The sequence below is a fragment of the Psammomys obesus genome, unplaced genomic scaffold, assembly GCF_907164565.1.
Source record: "Psammomys obesus unplaced genomic scaffold, mPsaObe1.curated_primary_1811, whole genome shotgun sequence".
Classification (NCBI taxonomy): domain Eukaryota; kingdom Metazoa; phylum Chordata; class Mammalia; order Rodentia; family Muridae; genus Psammomys; species Psammomys obesus.
The window spans coordinates 170863-189686 of NW_026592666.1; the positions used below are offsets into that span (position 1 = coordinate 170863).

Here is an 18824-nt window from a genome sequence, read left to right on the forward strand (position 1 = left end):
AGGGAGGGGACTACAGCTGGGATACTAAGTAAATAAACTGTAGTTAATATAAAAAATAAAAATTTAATAAAAAAAAGAAATGTCTTCCTTGACTCTATTAGAAAAAGAGAACAATCCTTTAATTTGGACTTTCTAATCACTCTCATTGAAAAATAAGAAAATTTTTATTATCTTTTCTGTTGTTTAACCTTGTCATACATATTTTAGTATTACTTTTTTATTATGATTGCAGAAGCTGAATTAAAGCAAATTAGAGTGGCTGCTATATTAAATCCAATACTAAAATTCATGCTTCAAAAGCGATATGTGAATTCTGAGGCATTTATGATTGATGCCCTGTGCCTTCCTAGTTTAGAAATGTCACAAATTACAGTATAGCAAATGGTGGGGAGAAAAATACATTTTATTGTGCACGTTGGACTGGCGTTTGTAAAAGGAGATGATAGGATTAAATTATGGAGAAAATACATAGCTTTCAAAAATTTAAAGATTTGAAATATTTGAGTATATTACATTTAGAACAAAATTTGTCAAAGGGGTGTCAATTTAAGTTAATCATTCTGGTGGTGGGCCAGGCATTTTTGTGTAATTGCAATCGAAGAAGAAAGGGAAGTAACCTCCAGTCAAGCGAGGAGGTCTACTCTTCTGCACCCATAGCTGCCTAAACATTTTGGGAGGTAGTGAAGGGCAGGGAGCTGGACCCTGAGGTGCTGTAGCGACCTATGCAGCCATGGAGGATGAGATGCCGTGGAGAACGAGATGTCTTGGGATGTGAGAAGCTCTCATCCTCCAGCTTTTTAGCCAGATTGGACCTTGTATAAACTGCAAAATGATTATAGATATAGCAGGAAATAACCCACACTCTTCTGTGGAATTCCATTTGCACCCTCATGCAGCAGCAGCACTGGCTGCTATGAATGGGAGGAAGAAAATGGGTTAAGGAAGTCAAAGTGAACTGGGCAACAACCCCCAGCAGTCAAAAGAAATATATAAGCGGCAGTACCGTTGTCAGCACAGAGAGTTCACCAGATCATTTCCATCTGTTTGTTGGTGACCTCAGTCTAGAAATCTCAGTTAAAGACATCAAAGCAGCTCTTGCACCATTTGGAAGAATTTCAGATGCCCTGGTGGTAAAAGACATGTCTATGGGGAAGTCTAAGGGATATGGCTTTGTCTCCTTTTTCAACAAATGGGATGCAGAAAATGCCATTCAGTAGATGGGTGGCCAGGGGAATACAAATCAGAACTAACTGGGCAACCTGAAAGCCTATAGCTCCAAAGAGTACATGAGTCTAACACCAAACAGCTGTCATATGATGAGGTCGTAAGTTGATCTTGCCCCAGCAACTACACTGTGTACTATGTGTGTGTGTGGTGGGGGTGACTTCCAGACTGACAGAAACATTGATGCATGAAACTTTTTCTCCATTTGGGGAAAGAATGGAAATTCGAGTCTTCCCAGATAAAGGATACTCATTTGTTTGGTTCAATTTTCATGAAAGTGCAGCACATGTGATAGTTTCTGTTAATGGTACTACCATTGAAGGGCATGTGGTGAAATGTTATTGGGGCAAAGAGGCTCTTAATATGATAAATCCCGTACAACAGAAAAAATCAAATTGGATATCCACCAGCATATGGCCAGTGGGGCCAATGTTGTGGAAATGCACGAAAGATTGGCCAGTATTTGCCAAATGTTTGGCAAGTACCTGCTTGTGGAATGTATGGCTAGCCATGGAGCCAGCAGGGATTCAATCACACTCGGTCTTTTGAAACGTGGACGTGACCCAGTTACAGTGTGCAACTACCTCAAGGGTAGAAAGGCAGCATGCTACCTAATCAGCCTGCTGAGTATCCAGTGGCAGGGTATGAAACCGAATGAAACCAGACCACAGAATAGAAGCCAGTGGCTTGAAGCCACCGGGACGGTAGGAAAGCTGTTGTTTACCTTAAAGATTTATCAAATCAATCAGTACAAATGCTATATAGAATGTATTTATTTAAAAGATTCATTTTTTGATCATGAAATTACTTTTCATCCATATTGTTTTAAAAAGGAACAAGATGGTGGCTATCTGCTAATTTTTGCGTTCATTATCTTTTTAAGGTTTCTCAGATCCTTGTTTCAAAGTCAAATGTAGGAATTGCTGCCACTTTAAAAAAAAATAAGAGGCAGAAAATTGCACAGTGTTGAACATTTTTCCACTGAAGTACCATGCAGTTTTAGTTGGCATTCCTGATGATTTAAAACATGTAATATAGATGCAAAAAGAAAAGCCAAACTTGTGCAAAGTCTAGAAGTTCTTTATAACTTCCAGCCTATGCACAGGTCTGTGTTAGGTTTAAAGAGTAGGCACTGTGTGAGCTATAACATCTCCATTGTCATCCCTTTGAAATTTTAAGTGTTAACTATTAGTTTATATTATTATTTTGTCTCTACATTTTTTCACAAATTTGGCATGACTCATGAAAATTCTGTTTTAAAAATTTATGTTTTTATTAATTATAATTTATTCATTTTGTATCCCAGCTTCAACCCCTCCCCCTCCCTTACCCCCTCCCAATCCCATTCTCCCTCACTCTTATCCTACCATGCCCCTACCTAAGTCTACTGACACTGGAGGTAGTTAAAAAAAAATGATGTTCACTTAGATTGAAACCTTTTCTCAGATGGACTGATAATTGCATTCATATTGTTTTTATATAGAAGGTGCAACAAGGATTCCCTGTTGGATTTGTTCAAAAGGATTTTATCTTCTGTGATAAAATTTTCCTTGTACTAGGAAATAGAAAAACAAGAAACTTGTTTTTCTAGTTGATTATCCTGAATAAGAATTGCCATGTTCAGAAATTATGAAAGTTACAGAAATATAATGACATCATATCACAATTAAAACCTACCCCATATTTAACTTGACTTCTGAGTGCATCGTGACTTCACAAAGAGACTTCAAAGAGGAACTGCAAATTAGGCTGCCTTATTTCTCCAACATATCACTCTTCAAGCACTCCATGTACGTGTAATTTCTGATTAATCCTATAAAGTGTGATTATTTGTGTTATAAGTCTAAGAACAATTTTCTTTTAACAGCGAAGAATTATATTATACTTTCATTAAAAAATTTCATGCTGTTATTAATCAAGACATTTCAATATTTAAACATACCTGGGAAGTCTTTAACAAAAAATTGTGAATTCATTGCATTTAATATAATAAATATCTTACTTGATTGGAGAGAGAGTAAAAGGAAACATTCTGAGTGATGTAACCCAGATACAGAAAGCCAAACCAAACCAAACCAAACCAACCCAACCCAACCCAACCAAACAAACAAAACACTACATTCTCTCTCATGTATGAATGCTAGATTATAATCTTAGAAGTATGTGCATTTAAATTGGAGTACCTACAGGAGTCCAGAAAGTAGTAAGAAGCAATGGAAAGGAGAGTTTTCAAAAAAAAGTGTATTAAACACAAGTGGTACAAAATAGGTAAGGAAAATTAAAGGAAAAGGAAAAGTTAAATGGATCATGGTATAAGAAGGGCAGGGTAGAGGAACGAATATGAGGAGGTATAAATAACATTAAAAATATTTGAAAACACCACAGGAAGTTTATTACTATATAAAAAACCAAAATACATGTATATACATATACACATGTATATTTATTTACATTCACATGTGCTTTACATATATGTGTATAAAAGAGGTTTAATTAGAATTACCTGTAATGGGGGTGGCAGTAGGCAAAGCTTCTCCTAGAGACTATAAAGCCACTTCATAAGGTGAATCTCATCATGTCTTATAAAGTGCCTGCTAAAATGGGGATCAATACTAAATTGATCCCTTTGAGGATCCATGAAAAATGGATTTCAAAATTTTCCTATAAAATCACAGATGGTTAAATTTTCTTTGCTGACAGCATGTTCCAGTAGTAGATTTCACTCATGGTATCAGTGAACACCTCAGCCAGAAAGGCTTTGATAGTCTATATATATTGCCAGCTACAAAAATGATGTTAAGAGAATGAAGACAAGGCACAACATTGAGTAGTTTATGCCTAGAGATCAATATATTCCATTTCGGGCTTAATCACGTGGTAACTTTATTTCTCCCTTTCTCTCTTTCACTCTTTTTTTCTCTCTCACAGTGTGTGTGTGTGTGTGTGTGTGTGTGTGTGTGTGTGTTAACTTTGACCACACTACAAGTATTTCAATGATTTTAATTACTTCCTTGTCCTGGAAGTAAACCAATGAACAAAGTTGAGTGAAGAGTGTCCCCATTTATTATTTGTGTATTTTTGTGACCTTGCATCTTTGGATTGCACTTCAAAATGTTATGATTAAAAATGATGTGAGTTTTTGTGCTTTTTCTATGACAAGCTTTACTTTCTTTGGTTGCTCGTTTAATACTATCATTTTCATTGAACATGAAGCATCTAGGATTTTCATGGGAGAAATCAGATCCATTCTGTCGGCTATTCTCAAACTGATTACCTTGAAAATCTAGTTGAATTCCTTCCTTGCTCCTGTTTCTGGCTTTGATGAAAACTGGGTATAGATATCAATTTAGATTGCAGGAGCTAGTTAGCCATCTGCTGAGGAATTTTCAACCATCATCTGGTTGTAGAAATTAATTAACACTCTAATTAGCTTTCCATCTGTCTCAACATTAAAAGTATCATGATTTATTAATAATTGCCATAGACTTTGTGGGTAAAAGCACTTACAAGAATAACTAATCTTGACATTTATTATGACAGTTAATGGGATTACTTCTGATTGTAAGAGTTGCCATCCTGGCTTCTTCAATTCCAGAATCCATACTCTGGTACTTGGCAGCCAGCCTCTGTGCCCTCGTGTTTTACTGGCAACCATGAACAAGACATTAAACTATATTTGACAACCCTGTACACATCTATACATTACCTAACAGTTTGTTATTTCATAATAAGAGATGTTTTCTAGAATTTTATTTTATAGAAAATATCTATTTTTAGAGTTCCATAACACATAAAATTCAATCTACACAACTTCCAGAGCTGAATAGCCTGACACTGTTATCCTTGTTTAGTTTTATTAACAAAAGACCATTGCAGTTTCGAAGGCTTAACAAGCAATTTCAAGACTATCTCCATGTGCCCTGCCAGACTATAAAACATTTGATTGCAATAGTGTCCATTCACCTCTGCAGACATCCAACTATTAGTTTGGTTACAAAATCTGGGTCCTATACATTTTGGCATATTTTAGCTCCAATATTTTTGATAAATTATGTTTTAAATGCTGGTAGCTATTTATCTTATCAATACTAGATAATTATTATACTGGTTGTTTTGTTCTTTTCTTCTATGTCTGACTTAGTTATTTAAAAAAAAAGGATAATTGTGAGAGACATTCAACTATACAAGGTAAAATTGTGTCACAATTAGGCTTTGCTTACTCTGCAGGAAGAGGTTAGCATGAAAAAAAATGACCTATATCTACATCATGTATTTAAGATGTATTTGATGTACATGATATATTTCAAATACTAATTTGCCTTCATCTCATTCTTCACCTCTTGGTGCACTAAGTATGGATGGGATAGGGTCATTGTCCCATGCTTGTGGAACTCTGAAACATTGACAGGAGCAATAGGATGGCTATTACATTACTCTGTCCCAGCCCTCTCTAATTTCATTTTTCCCAATTCTCCAAAACCATATACTCAGTTTAGCATGACATTTAACCTTACCACAGCTCTCACCTTCACAAAGGTGTGCTGTTTTAGCACAGGCAAAGTTTTCATGTAGTTTCTAATACAAACATCAGCCTAACCCCTGAAAAAAATCTCATCTATTGAATTCTTAGCTCATATCAGTTGTTGATATCACATTATTTACTATTAGCACTGGGAAGATTATTGGAGAACTGAAGTGTGACATTATTCAGCAAAAACAATTATTATGGAACACCCCCGCTCTAAATAAACTGATTTTCTTTTGTCTTGAAAGACCAGCTCATAAATGTTTCACATTTTGGGGAGGGGAGAAACAGAAGTAAGATCCCAACAAAAGTATAATCCTCACCAAAGAAAAATGAAAAGGCAATTGAAAGATGATTTGGGTCATCATCTCAGTGTACACTTGAACAATAATCTTTTAAGGAACTTTGAACATTCATTTTAAAATATACTTTATTTTAAAGTATATTTTTTATTTTAAAGTATATTTATTTATTTTATCCAGTGACAGTTAGGATGGAAAAAATGCAAACCACAACCTGTACCATGATGTTTAAATAATATTGCACATTTATGTTGGCATAAAAGCTCGACAAGTACCAAATATATCTGGGCACAGGGTCTTTTCTGAGACTGACATGCAACCAAGGACCATGTATGAATGTAACCTAGAACCTCTGCTCAGATGTAGCCTGTGGTAGCTCAGTAACCAATTGGTTTCCCATAGTGAGGGGAACAAGGACTATTTCTAACAGGAACTCAATGACTGGCTCTTTGGCCTCCCCACCCCCCAAGGGAGGAGCAGTCCTGTTAGGCCACAGAGGAGAGCTTTGCAGCCAGTCCTGAAGATACCTGATAAACCAGGATAGATGAATGGGGAGGAGGTCCCCCCTATCAGTGGACTTGGCAAGGGGCATGGTGGAGATGAGGGAGGGAGGGAGGGACTGGGAGGGAATGAGGGATCGGGACAAGGCTGGGATACAGAGTTAATAAAATGTAACTGATAAGAAAAAAATAAAATTCAAAAAAAAAAAAACCATGAATATCTGAGGAAATTTTATTAGGGTTCCATGGACTTTGGGATCATACTACCTCACACATAATTGTATATTCTTGTGTGGAAAACCATGCATAAACATATATTTAAACCTCAATATATTCCAGCTTTATTTTCAAAATGCTTGAGGAGTTATATACATGAAATCTTATCAATTGAAGCGATAGTGGATATTACTGTTGTGTAACATGTGACAGGACTCAAAGTATAATTCCTGAGAAAGAATATTTGAATAATTCTGAAGATTCATGTTGGAAATGCACTATAATATTATTAGATTATCAATCCTCATTTAGAAAGACAGATGGGATGTGCATTGAACATATGACAGGAGTCTACTGAGCACATCTGAAAGACTCTAACTAGCAGTGTTTTCACAGCAGATACAAAGACTCATGACCAAACCTTCGGCAGAGTATAGGGAATCATATGAAAGAAGAGGAGTTAGTATGATGGGGAAAGGATAGGAGCTCCATAAGGACCAAACATATCTGGGCACAGGGTCTTTTCAGAGACTGACATTCAACCAAGGACCATCTATCGATATAACCTAGAACCTCTGCTCAGATGTAGCCTGTGGTAGCTCAGTAATCAATTGGTTTCCCATAGTGAGGGGACTATTTCTAATAGGAACTCAATGACTGGCTCTTTGACCTCCCCACCTCCCAAGGGAGGAGCAATCCTGTTAGGCCACAGAGGAGGACTTTGCAGCCAGTTCTGAAGATACCTGATAAAACAGGATCGGATGAATGGGGAGGAGGTCCCCCCTATCAGTGGACTTGGCAAGGAGCACGGTGGAGATGAGGGAGGGAGAGTGGGATTGGGAGGGAATGAGGGAGTGAGACACAGCTGGGATACAGAGTTAATAAAATGTAACTGATAAGAAAAAAAATAAAATTAAAAAAAAAAGAATTACAGCTGGAGTACCTAGAAAAAATCTTGGAGACACTTATAATTTAGAGAGTAAATGAACTACATTACAATCATTTACTATAAGAGTTTAAATGTAAATATTTCAGAAAGAATAAGTTTTGTATCCATTCTGTCAGTGTGTTTCTTTCCCTTGAAACTGAGAAATGTTAATGACCAATGATTGTTAATTTCCATTATTTTATTGTTGGTGGTAATGGAAGTGTGTGTGTGTGTGTGTTTGTGCGCGCACGCGTGCGTGCCTGTGCCTGTGAGTGTGGGCATTTGAGTGCATGTATGCGAGTGTGTACTTCTTTTGGTTTTGATGATGTGACATTATTTATTTCCTGTGTTTCCCCCCAACCCATGGTATGTAATTAGCTCCTTGGTATGGAGATTTCCTTCTAGTACCTTCTGCAGGGTTGCATTTGTGGATAGATATTATTTAAATTTGACTTTCTTTACTTATGATGATTGAGAGTTTTTCTAGATATAGTATCCTGGCATGGCATCTATGGTCTTTTAGAGTGTGCAAGCCATCTGTCCAGGACCTTCTGGGTTTTTGTGGTTGCCTTGAGAATTTGAATATAATTCTAATAGACCTGCCTTTACATGTTACTTTTCCCTTTTTCCATTCAACTTTTAAGTCTTTGTTTTGTATGCTTGGTATTTTGATTATTATGTCGCAGGAAAATTTGTTTTCTGGTCCAAATTTTTGGTGTTCTGTATGTTTCTGTTGAGTTTATAGGTCTTACTGTAGATTAGGAAAATTTTCTTCTATAATTTTGTTAAAAATATTTTCTGTACCTTTTAACTGGGATTAAAAGGTCCTATGTTTTTTCTATTCCTGTTATTCTTAGGTTTGGCCTTTCTATAGTGTTACAGATTTCCTGGATGTTTTGTGTCAGGAAGTTTTTAGATTTAACATTTTTGTTGACCAATGTATCAATTTCTTCTATTGTATCTTCTATGCCTGAGATCCTATCATCTCTTAGATGACTGTGTGACCTAAGGGATTGTGAGTGCAACATTTCTGCAACATTTCTGGGGTATAAACACTGCTTCTAAATTCTCTCTTTATATGCAAAAAAAGCAACAGGTACCGGAGAGATGAGGAAGAATATTCAACTGGAGCAAACAAAGCACTAAAAAGCAAGTACTCGGGAATTTTGGCAAAGGGGAAGCCTGATTAGCCTGGATTGTTAAAAAATATAGTAATATTTATAGCTGTGGGCCTAGCCTTTAATGTCTGAGCCACCTTTCCACTAAGAGAAGACATGGAACAGGACAGGAGTCTTCCACAGAGGACCTCTGAAAGACTCTACCCAACAGTTTCCAAGGAGCTACTGAGACTCTCAGCCAAACTTTGGGCAGAGTGCAAGGAAACCATATGAAAGAAGGGGGAGATAAAAAGACCAAGAAGGGAAAGGAACTCCACAAGGAGAACAACAGAACCAAAGAACCTTGGCCCAGGTGGCCTGCAGGGACTGATACTCCAACCAAGGACCATGAAAGGAGAGGACCTACAACCCTGCTCAGAGGCAGCCCATAGGCTGCTCATTTCCCTAGTGAATTCCCTAGTAAGAGGTACAAGGGCTGTCCCTGATAAACTCAGTCGCCAGCTCTTTGATCACCTCCCTGGGGGATGCATTCTTGCCAGGCCACAGAGGAAGATGTTGCAGCTAGCCTTGATGAGACCTGATAGACTAAGGTCAGATAGAAGGGTGGAGGTCCTTCCTATCAGAGGACTAGGGAAAGGAAATAGGGTGTGACTGGAAAGAGAAGAAAAGGGAAGAGTTGCATCAAGGACACAAAGTCAATAAATTATGATAGATAGACAGATAGATAGATAGATAGATAGATAGATAGATAGATAGATAGATACATAGATACATAGATACATAGATACATACATACATAGATACATACATAGATACATAGATGGATATTTAAAAGTTAAAAATAAGAATTAACAAAAAATAAAGTAATAATTGCTCAGTTATTGTGCTGTAAAACTTGATAAACAAGTAATATAATAGACATTCAATTATTTGATAGCTCAATTAAGACAGAAATGATAAACAAATACAATTTATAGAAATAACTTTAATACAGGTGAACCGGAAAGTAAACAATCTACTTCACTATAGTTAAATAATGAGAGAAAAAGCTTAAATATGTCCTGGCAGTAGAGGTAAGAGCTAAAAAACAAGGGAAAATATTAATCTGGAAAATTATTTTGGGATCATGTGGACAAAAATAGGAAATAACTTCATATGTAACCAACTGCACGTGTATTTATGAGAAAACAAGTGGCAGAGCATTTAGACACTCAGATGCCAGACAATGTAAACAGGACTCCTGGGGACAGGAAGACAGCATTTCCATTCTGATTCTTTTTATTTCTCAGTCGTGTGATATTATCCGACCTGAGTAAGGAAATAAAAAGAAATGAATCCTCCCACTCAGTGTTACAGTGACTTGATCATGAATTAAAATGGCTTTCTAAGGATTGCTGAAGATATTGGTTGTGTGAAAAGTCCATACTGATGTATGCATTTGTGCACATAAATATTATTTCCATTCAATACACAAAGATAATTGAAGCATTATTATATAGGAGTAGATTTATTTGTGTTTGGATTTGAAAGTATAAAGAAGAGACTGCGATAATAATGCATGGAAATATTTTTAATATATAATTTAATTTAACCTCAAATTAATAAAAATGAATAAAATAAAGTAGTCATTTAATAAACTGGATATTAAGATTTTAAAATTTTGGGGTTTTTTATGTTTAATTGTTGAAATGAAAGAAAACTAGTTTGAGAGATAGAAACTAATTTACATGAGTGGATAAATGAATTTGTATTTCTAGATATATTGTAATATGTAGCAACATAAATAATTAAAAATCAGAAGTTAGAATATAAATAAAATAAAATCATAAAAGTAAAAATTAATTATAAATATGAGAAAAAAACAAATCTTGAAACCTACAGAGAACATTTTTTACCACATGGCATATATGTGAATGAAATTTGATGTAGTTTCTTATTGCACTCTTGACTATTTATTCTATTTTTTTGAAGAAAATTATATTTGTATTTCTGTCTTGTTTTAGAATGTATTTTCTTTTTGTAGATAGTTTTTTATTGTTTATTATTATTAGTCACATTTTATTAACTCTGTATCCCAGCTGTATCCTGCTCCCTTATTCCCTCCCAATCCCACCCTCCCTCCCTCAGCTTTTCCTTGCCCCTTTCCAAGTCCACAAATTGGGGAGGACCTCCTCCCCTTTCCTCTGGCCCTGTTTTATCAGGTATCTTCAGGGCTGGCTGCAAAGTCCTCCTCTGTGGCCTAGCAGGACTGCTCCTCCCTTGGGGGTGGAGAGGTCAAAGAGCCTGCCATTGAGTTCCTGTCAGAGATAGTCCCTGTTCCCCTTACTATGGGAAACCAACTGGTTATTGAGCTACCACGAGCTTTGTCCAAGCAAAGGTTCTAGATTATATCCATACATGGTCCTTGGTTGAAGAAACAGTTTCAGAAAAAACCCTGTACCCAGATATATTTGGTCCTTCTGGGGCTCCTATCCTTTCCCTGTCATACTAACTCACCTTCTGCCGAAGGTTTGGTTATGAGTCTTAGTATCTGTTTTGAAATGCTGCTTGGTAGGGTCTTTCAGATGCCTTCTGCAGTAGACTCCTGTCATACATCCAATGCACATCTCATTTGTCTTTCTAAGTGAGGATTGATCTGCTTTCTTGTTTATCTTCTTTAGGTGTATAGACCTCATTATGTTTATTATATCTTGTATGTCTATATAAGCGAGTATATGCCATATTTGTCTTTCTCATTCTGGGATACTTCACTCAGAATGATCTTTTCTAGATCCCACCATTTGCCTGCTTTCATGATTTCCTCATTTTTGATTGCTGAGTAGTATTCCATTGTGTAAAAATACCACAATTTCTGTATCCATTCCTCCATTGATGGACATATGGATTGTTTCCAGGTTCTGGCTATTAGGAATAAAGCTGCTACAAACATGGTTGAGCAAATGTCCTTGTTGTGTACTTGAGCAAATTTTGGGTATATACCTAGCAGTGGTATAGATGGGTCTTGAGGAAGCGTTATTCCTAATTGTCGGAGTAAGCGCCAGATTGACAACTCCTGAAAAGAACACCAACAGCATAGGCTCTAAGAGCAACAATCAATAAATGGGACCTCATGAAGCTGAAAAGCTTCTGTAAAGCAAAGGACACCATCATCAAAACAAAATGACTGCCTACAGATTGGGAAAGGATCTTCACCACTCTGATTCCACTGATAGGGGAGATTCTCCTCCCCTTCCATCTGAACCCAGTTTATCAGGCCTCATCAGGCCTGGCTTCAATGTCTTCCTCTGTGGCATAACAAGGCTGCTCCTCCCTCATGGGGTGGAGGTCAAAGAGCCAGCCACTGAGTTCATGTCAGAGACAGTCCCTGTTCCCGTTAGTAGAGAAACCCACTTGGATACCGAGCTGTTATGGGCTACATCTGAGCAGAGTTTCTAGGTTATATCCGTGCATGGTCCTTGGTTGGAAAATCAGTCTCAAAAAAGACCCCTGTGCCCAGATATATTTGGTCCTTGTGGAGCTCCTGTACTCTCCAGGTCTTACTAACTCCCCCATCTTTCATATGATTCCCTGCACTCTGCCCAAGGCTTGGTTATGAGTCTCAGAATCTGCTTTAATACACTGCTAGGTAGAGTCTTTCAGAGGCCCTCTGTGGTAGGTTCCTGTCCTTTTTCTTGTTTTCTCCTACTTCCAATGTCCATCCCATTTGTCTTTCTAAGTGAGGCTTGATCATCTTACCCTGGATCCTCCTTTTTGTTTAGCTTCTTTAGGTGTATAGATTTTATTATGTTTATCCTATCGTATAGGTCTAGTATCCACTTATAAGTGAGTATACACCATGTGTGTCTTTCTTCTGGGATATCTGACTCATGATATCTTTTCTAGGTCCCACCATTTGCCAGAAAATTTCATGATTTCCTTGTTTTTAATTGCTGAGTAGTATTCCATTGTGTAAATGTACCACAGTTTCTGCATTTATTCCTCAACTGAGGGACATCTGGGGTTTTTCCAGGTTCTGACTATTATGAATAAAGTTGCTCTGGACATGGGTGAACAAATGTCCTTGTTGTGTACTTGAGCATCTTTTGGATATACATGCCTAGGAGTGATATAGCTGGATCTTGAGGAAACACTATTCCTAATTATCTGAGATAGTGTCAGATTGATTTCCAAAGTGATTGTATAAGTTTACATTCCCACTAGCAATGGAGAAGGGTTGCCTTTCTCCACAACCTCTCCAGCATGTGTTGTCACTTGACTATTTATTCTTACAAGTTAAAGTACTGTACTTACTATACGAAATGCTCCTTTCTTTCATTAGCCTTTATATTAGGATGAAATGTCTTCATTTTAATTTTTATCTGTAAGTGCATTCTGATTTTTCACCATTTAAATCTGAAATAGTTTTCTCAATTGCTTTGTCTAAAGTAGCATTAGCAAAAATTATCAAAACAGAGATCTGTAAGAAATTGAGTCTTCAATTGACCCCATTTTGTAATATTTTTAGCTTTTGAAATGTCATAAGAAGCCTAGACTATGCTTCGGCATATCAAGAGACACATAGCCCAGTTTTCCAATTTTCCATCAGATTATCAAGTAACTGTCTAATGCAATCTTTTTGTCATAAATCAATTAGTTATTCTCTTACAGTAAAAAAAATGCGCAGACAAGGTTAGAAAGAACTTGTTTAATAGTATAGCAACTTAGAGTGCCACATATTGTTTTTTGTTTTAATTGGTATCTTTGTGTGTGTTTGTGTACTATTTGAGTGTGTCTGTGTTCATATAGTATTCATGTGTCCATTTCTATAGGGCAGAGCTTTCCATAAGGTGTTTTGCAATATTGCTTTTCAGCTTGTTTTTTGAAAAAGGTACCTCTTGCTTTATTCAGAGCTCACTGGCTGGCTAGACTGACTAATCAGTAAGTTCTATTTTATCGCTTTTTCTAGTGATAGGATTACACATATGTGTGATCACACTCTGTATCTTGTATTTATATAAATACAGTGATTCAAACTGGTATCATCCATGCTTTCTTGGGAGGCTTGTGGCCAACTGTGCCATTTATTATTCTTTATGTTTTTTTAAATTTTTTATTAATTACACTTTATTCATTTTGTATCCCCCCATAAGCCCCTCCCTCCTCCCCTCTCAATCCCACCCTCCCTCCCCTTTCTTCATGCATGCCAATCCCCAAGTCCACTGATAGGGGAGGTTCTCCTCTCCTTTCTGATCTTAGTCTATCAGTTCTCATCAAAAGTGGCTGCATTGTCCTCTACTGTGGCCTGGTATGGCTGCTCCCCCCTCAGGGGGAGGTGGAGATAACCTAGAACCCCTGCACAGATGTAGCCCTTGGCAGTTCAGTGTCCAAGTGGGTTACATAGTAATGGGAAGAGGGACTGCCTCTGACATAATCTGATAGGCCTGCTCATTGATTCTTTATGTTTTGAGCTCAGTTTATGTATAATAGATACCTGGAGTATAATTAGATGTGTCATTAACATTCACAAGAAGGAGATTAATATCTTGAAAAAGTAGAGAAGAAAAGCTGAAAAATTATTTTTGAAGACAACCATGTCTGACTAATAATTAAAAAGTCAAAAGTAGTGCAGAATGTGGCCTTGGTATCAAAAGCGATATCACTATACAGGTTATAAAGTGGAAAAATTGCTATTCATACCACTTTGTAATAAAATATTTGGCAAAACTATAATCCATTCTGCCTTGTAAACCTTATATATTTGAAGGTGTGGGACTAGCATTTTCCTACTTCTGGACAGTGATACACAGAGGGGGAACACATAATTTCCTGCTTCTGTGAAAAAAAGGATGTGTAATACTTTGCTTTATAATAATTTTTGATCACAGGGCTTGTTTGTTGGATCAGCCATTAAATATTAAGATCACACCTGAAAAAATAAATTTAGACTATAAAAACGTGAATTTCATATAAAATCCAGAAATAAACCGGATAAGATGATCAATCCTCACTTAGAAAGACAAATGGGATGGACATGGGAAGTAGAAAACAAGAAACAGGACAGGAGTCTACCACAGAGGGCCTCTGAAAGTCTCTACCTAGCAGTGTATCTAAAGCAGATATTAAGACTCATAACCAAACCTTAGGCAGAGTACAGAAAATCATATGCTAAAAAGGGGAGTTAATATGACTGGTAGAGGACAGGAGCTACACAAGGACAAAATATATCAGGGCACGGGGGTCCTCTAGGAGCTGATTCTTCAACCAAGGACCATGTATTGATATAACCTAGGATGTAGTCCGTGGTAGCTCAGTATCCAAGTGGGTTTCCTTTGTAAGGCGAACAGGAACTATTTCTGACATGAACTCAAGGACTGGCTCCTTTTCCCAACCCCCGAAGGAGGAACAGCTTTGCTAGGCCACAGAGATGGACACTGCAGCCAGTACTGAAGATACCTGATAAGCTAGGCTCAGATGGAAGGGGAGAAGGACCTCCCCTTACAGTGGACTTGGAAAGGGAAAGGGAGGAGATAAGGGAGTGAGGGTGGGATTGGGAGGGAATGAAGAAGGGGGCTACAGCTGGGATACAAAGTAAATAACCTGTGATTAATATTAAAAAAGTAAAAATTAAAAAAAAGCCAGAAATAAATAAACCGTACCAGTCATTGGGTTTAAAACAAATGGACAAACATTTTTCATATGTGAAAAAATGTAACTTAACTCTAGTCACAGGATGGTTGTTTGATTGCCAAAAGCTACAATCCCTTCCTTTCTGGAAATGGTTATGTGATTGTCTTCCGTAGTGTATTGTGAAATGACAGTAAAGGCAGTAAATGCTCAATATATGTCTGTGTATTGAGATGGATTCTCTTGAAGTTTTTGTAAGCTTTAATAAGAAATAGAAAAAATCCAAACTAGCTTGGTGGGTGGTTAGGAAAATAAAATGCGGATTTCTGAATTGCCCATAAAATACCCAGTGCATGTCAGTCACAGAGAAGAATATGGATATCACTGATTGTTCAAATATGAGCTCATCCCCACATTAATGAAAGGGGAGTGAACAGACCAAGCCAGCAAATTCTGGTCTGGTCTGCCTCTAGCTGATTAAAGTAGCAGCCAAGACCAATGTAAAGTATAAGGATTTCATGGTTAATGTTTAATTTCTATACTTAGGATACCATTTTAACAAGTAAAAATGACTGAAATTCTTATCTTCATGAATCACTCTGATGTCAGCAGGCTTTGAAACTACTGCTGCATTAAATTGAATCCTAATCACATTATAATCTTTTTATAATGTGGTAATAACATTGTCTTTTAACTTTCCATAATGATATAGATAAACATAATTATACCAATGTGGAGAAAGATTATGAAAACACAAAAGAATTAAATCATTCCTCGTTCTTTTTTTATACTATAAAAGACTTGGAGATTTGTGGAAAATGTTTTAAGTATAAGCTTTAAGATATCATTATACACACAGTAATTACAGTGTTATCTATAGTCTTCCTTCTTATTACATGATGAATCTTTTCTTCTGAAGATAAAACTCATTGAATAAATAGCATTAAATATTGTGTGTTCATTGTATTATATAATTAAGATTAGTCCAAATCTTTTGTATTTATTTCACTTATGTCTAAAATCATATCCCTTTCTGTTAAAAGGCAGTGAGTAGTTCTTTTATACATTAACACACAACAAATGGTTTGGAAAACAATAAAGATTTGTTTTATTTTATCATTCAAGGGAATAAAAACCCTTTGACAGATTCACTAGAGGTTATGTATTCAAATTCCTAACAATTGGACTTTGAATTGTCAGGCAGAGTGTTCTTCCTCTCATCTTCAGTCCCTTTCAAAATATATATTATTGATTTTCCATCACCTCTAGCTCCCTAGAGGAGCTAACATTATTTTCGTTTTATATTGAAAATAAAAGTAGCATACTGGAAAATAAAAATGGATTTTGACATGTTTTTACAATTCAAAAGATTTTAGACTCAAGCAACACTGAATCTTTACAGAAAAAAAATTTCGATAAGACTGAAATCAACAACTGTTCAAAGAGTGTATACTACAGAAATTTGGGGAATAATAAATTGGGATTAAAAATATTTCTTTACTGTGTCATGCATGAGGTACATGAAGATTTAATAGCGTTCTATGGCTGTGCTGCAAATATGAGCTCCATAAGTCAAATTTCTAAATAGGAGGCTCCTAGTAGCCTTAAAATTCTACTATAAATACAAAGTAGAATTTATTTATTTACACTGTTAACAAATTAGTCTGGTGGTTTTTTGAGGCCTGAGCTACAGTGATAATTAAAGAAAGAAATAGCTGTCTATAACTGATAGTTTTCTCTCCCAAATCTGCATATATGTACACATATTCTCTCATCTCACACATTCTCTCATAGTTGTCAAAAAACTGATTTTCAGGAACTGCTAGAAAAACTTTAAAAAGGAGATTGTTATGAGTTCAGTATGTACCAAAATGAGTTCTTAGTAAAAAGGAAAATGGAAAAACATTAATGCTAATTTGTTAAAGTGCAAATTGTACTAATAAATCAGCTTAAAAACCCAAGATCCCAGTGAAAAACTAACTCAACAGGAAGTCTAGTTTAAGTGAATAGTGGATTGTAACACTTTAATTACAGAAATCAATCTAATCAAAATATTTTATTTATTGGACTAATTTGACAAGATTCAAAGTCAAAGTTGCAACTGTGTATGTTTCTTTCCAAATTGTGCAATGATTGGGAATTTTAATGATACACTGGCATCAAGTACTACTCACTAGACTGGATGTTTAATTAGGATAGAAAGTTCAAATTAATCAAGTGGCAACATCACAGATGAAAAAGTGTGGAAAATTATTGTAGCATTCTGGCACATCGAGAAGTTACACGCTGAATGACATGCATATGACTTGGGCACAAACTTAAGCGCCAGAGGTTTAAATATATAATGGAGCTCTTTTTTATTGTATCTACTCTTTCTTCTATCTACCATAAAGAAAATAGAAAAAGCATCAAGTTGGACATTTTATAATCTTCATCTCATTGGTCTCCTTGTAAACCTGACATGAATAGATTCCAGAAAGGAGTTCTGAGAAACGGAGATGCACATCTGAAATACTAAATAGAGGGCTTCATTAAATGATAATTTTATTGCTGCATTTCTTTCTATTTTGTTAAATGTGTTTTAATAAAAATATATAATTATATGAAATATTTTAGCACTTGTGTACACTGAACAATGTTAAATTCATGACAAGAATTTAAGTCTTTTCCAAATTTACCATTTATTTGAATATACACTATATCATTATACACAAATACACACACACACACACACACACACACACACACACATATGTCTGTGCAATTGCCCACAAGAAATTATTCTTCATATCTTAGCATAGTTAAATAATTATTTGTGGAAATTGATATAGTCCTCCTTCCTCAAATCTTTATTCCTTCTAACAAAAACCCATATTCTAGATTATAAAAGATTCCCTTTTTAAATTTCAACATGTAAGTTAAAATGTACTGTGATTATTTTTCTCTGTCCTGCATATTTCATTTCACATAGCAAACAGTTGTTCCATGAATACCATCAGATATAGGAGTTAATCACTGCATACCTCAATAATATTTAATTTTAAATGTGTGCCATCTTGCCTCCTTCTTTTAATCTATCAGTGGTTATTTAAAGTGATACTACCTGTTTCCTAATGGGAATAGTTCTGTAGTTAACATGGGAAGTACAGATATTGCTTTGAAACATGGCTTTAATTTATTTGGGTCTGCATCATCATTAAAAAAAAAAAGGATTACTAGATCACAGTGTGGTTAATTTTATTTTCAAATATTTGATATTACTCACATTATTTTTCTCAGTGACTTTATTAATGTATATATGTAATCGAAGTGGGTGCTTTAGTTTTTTTATAGAATTATGAATGTTTTCATCATTTGTATTTCTGCAATTGCCATTCATATGATTGGAGTGAGTATATGCAGACGTAC

At 35.9% G+C, this 18824-nt stretch overlaps 1 pseudogene; it reads left to right on the forward strand.

Moving 5' to 3' along the window:
• The first annotated feature begins 730 nt into the window (after nucleotides 1–730).
• Nucleotides 731–1290, forward strand: LOC129682529 (cytotoxic granule associated RNA binding protein TIA1-like; annotated as a pseudogene).
• Nucleotides 1291–18824: the final 17534 nt, after the last annotated feature.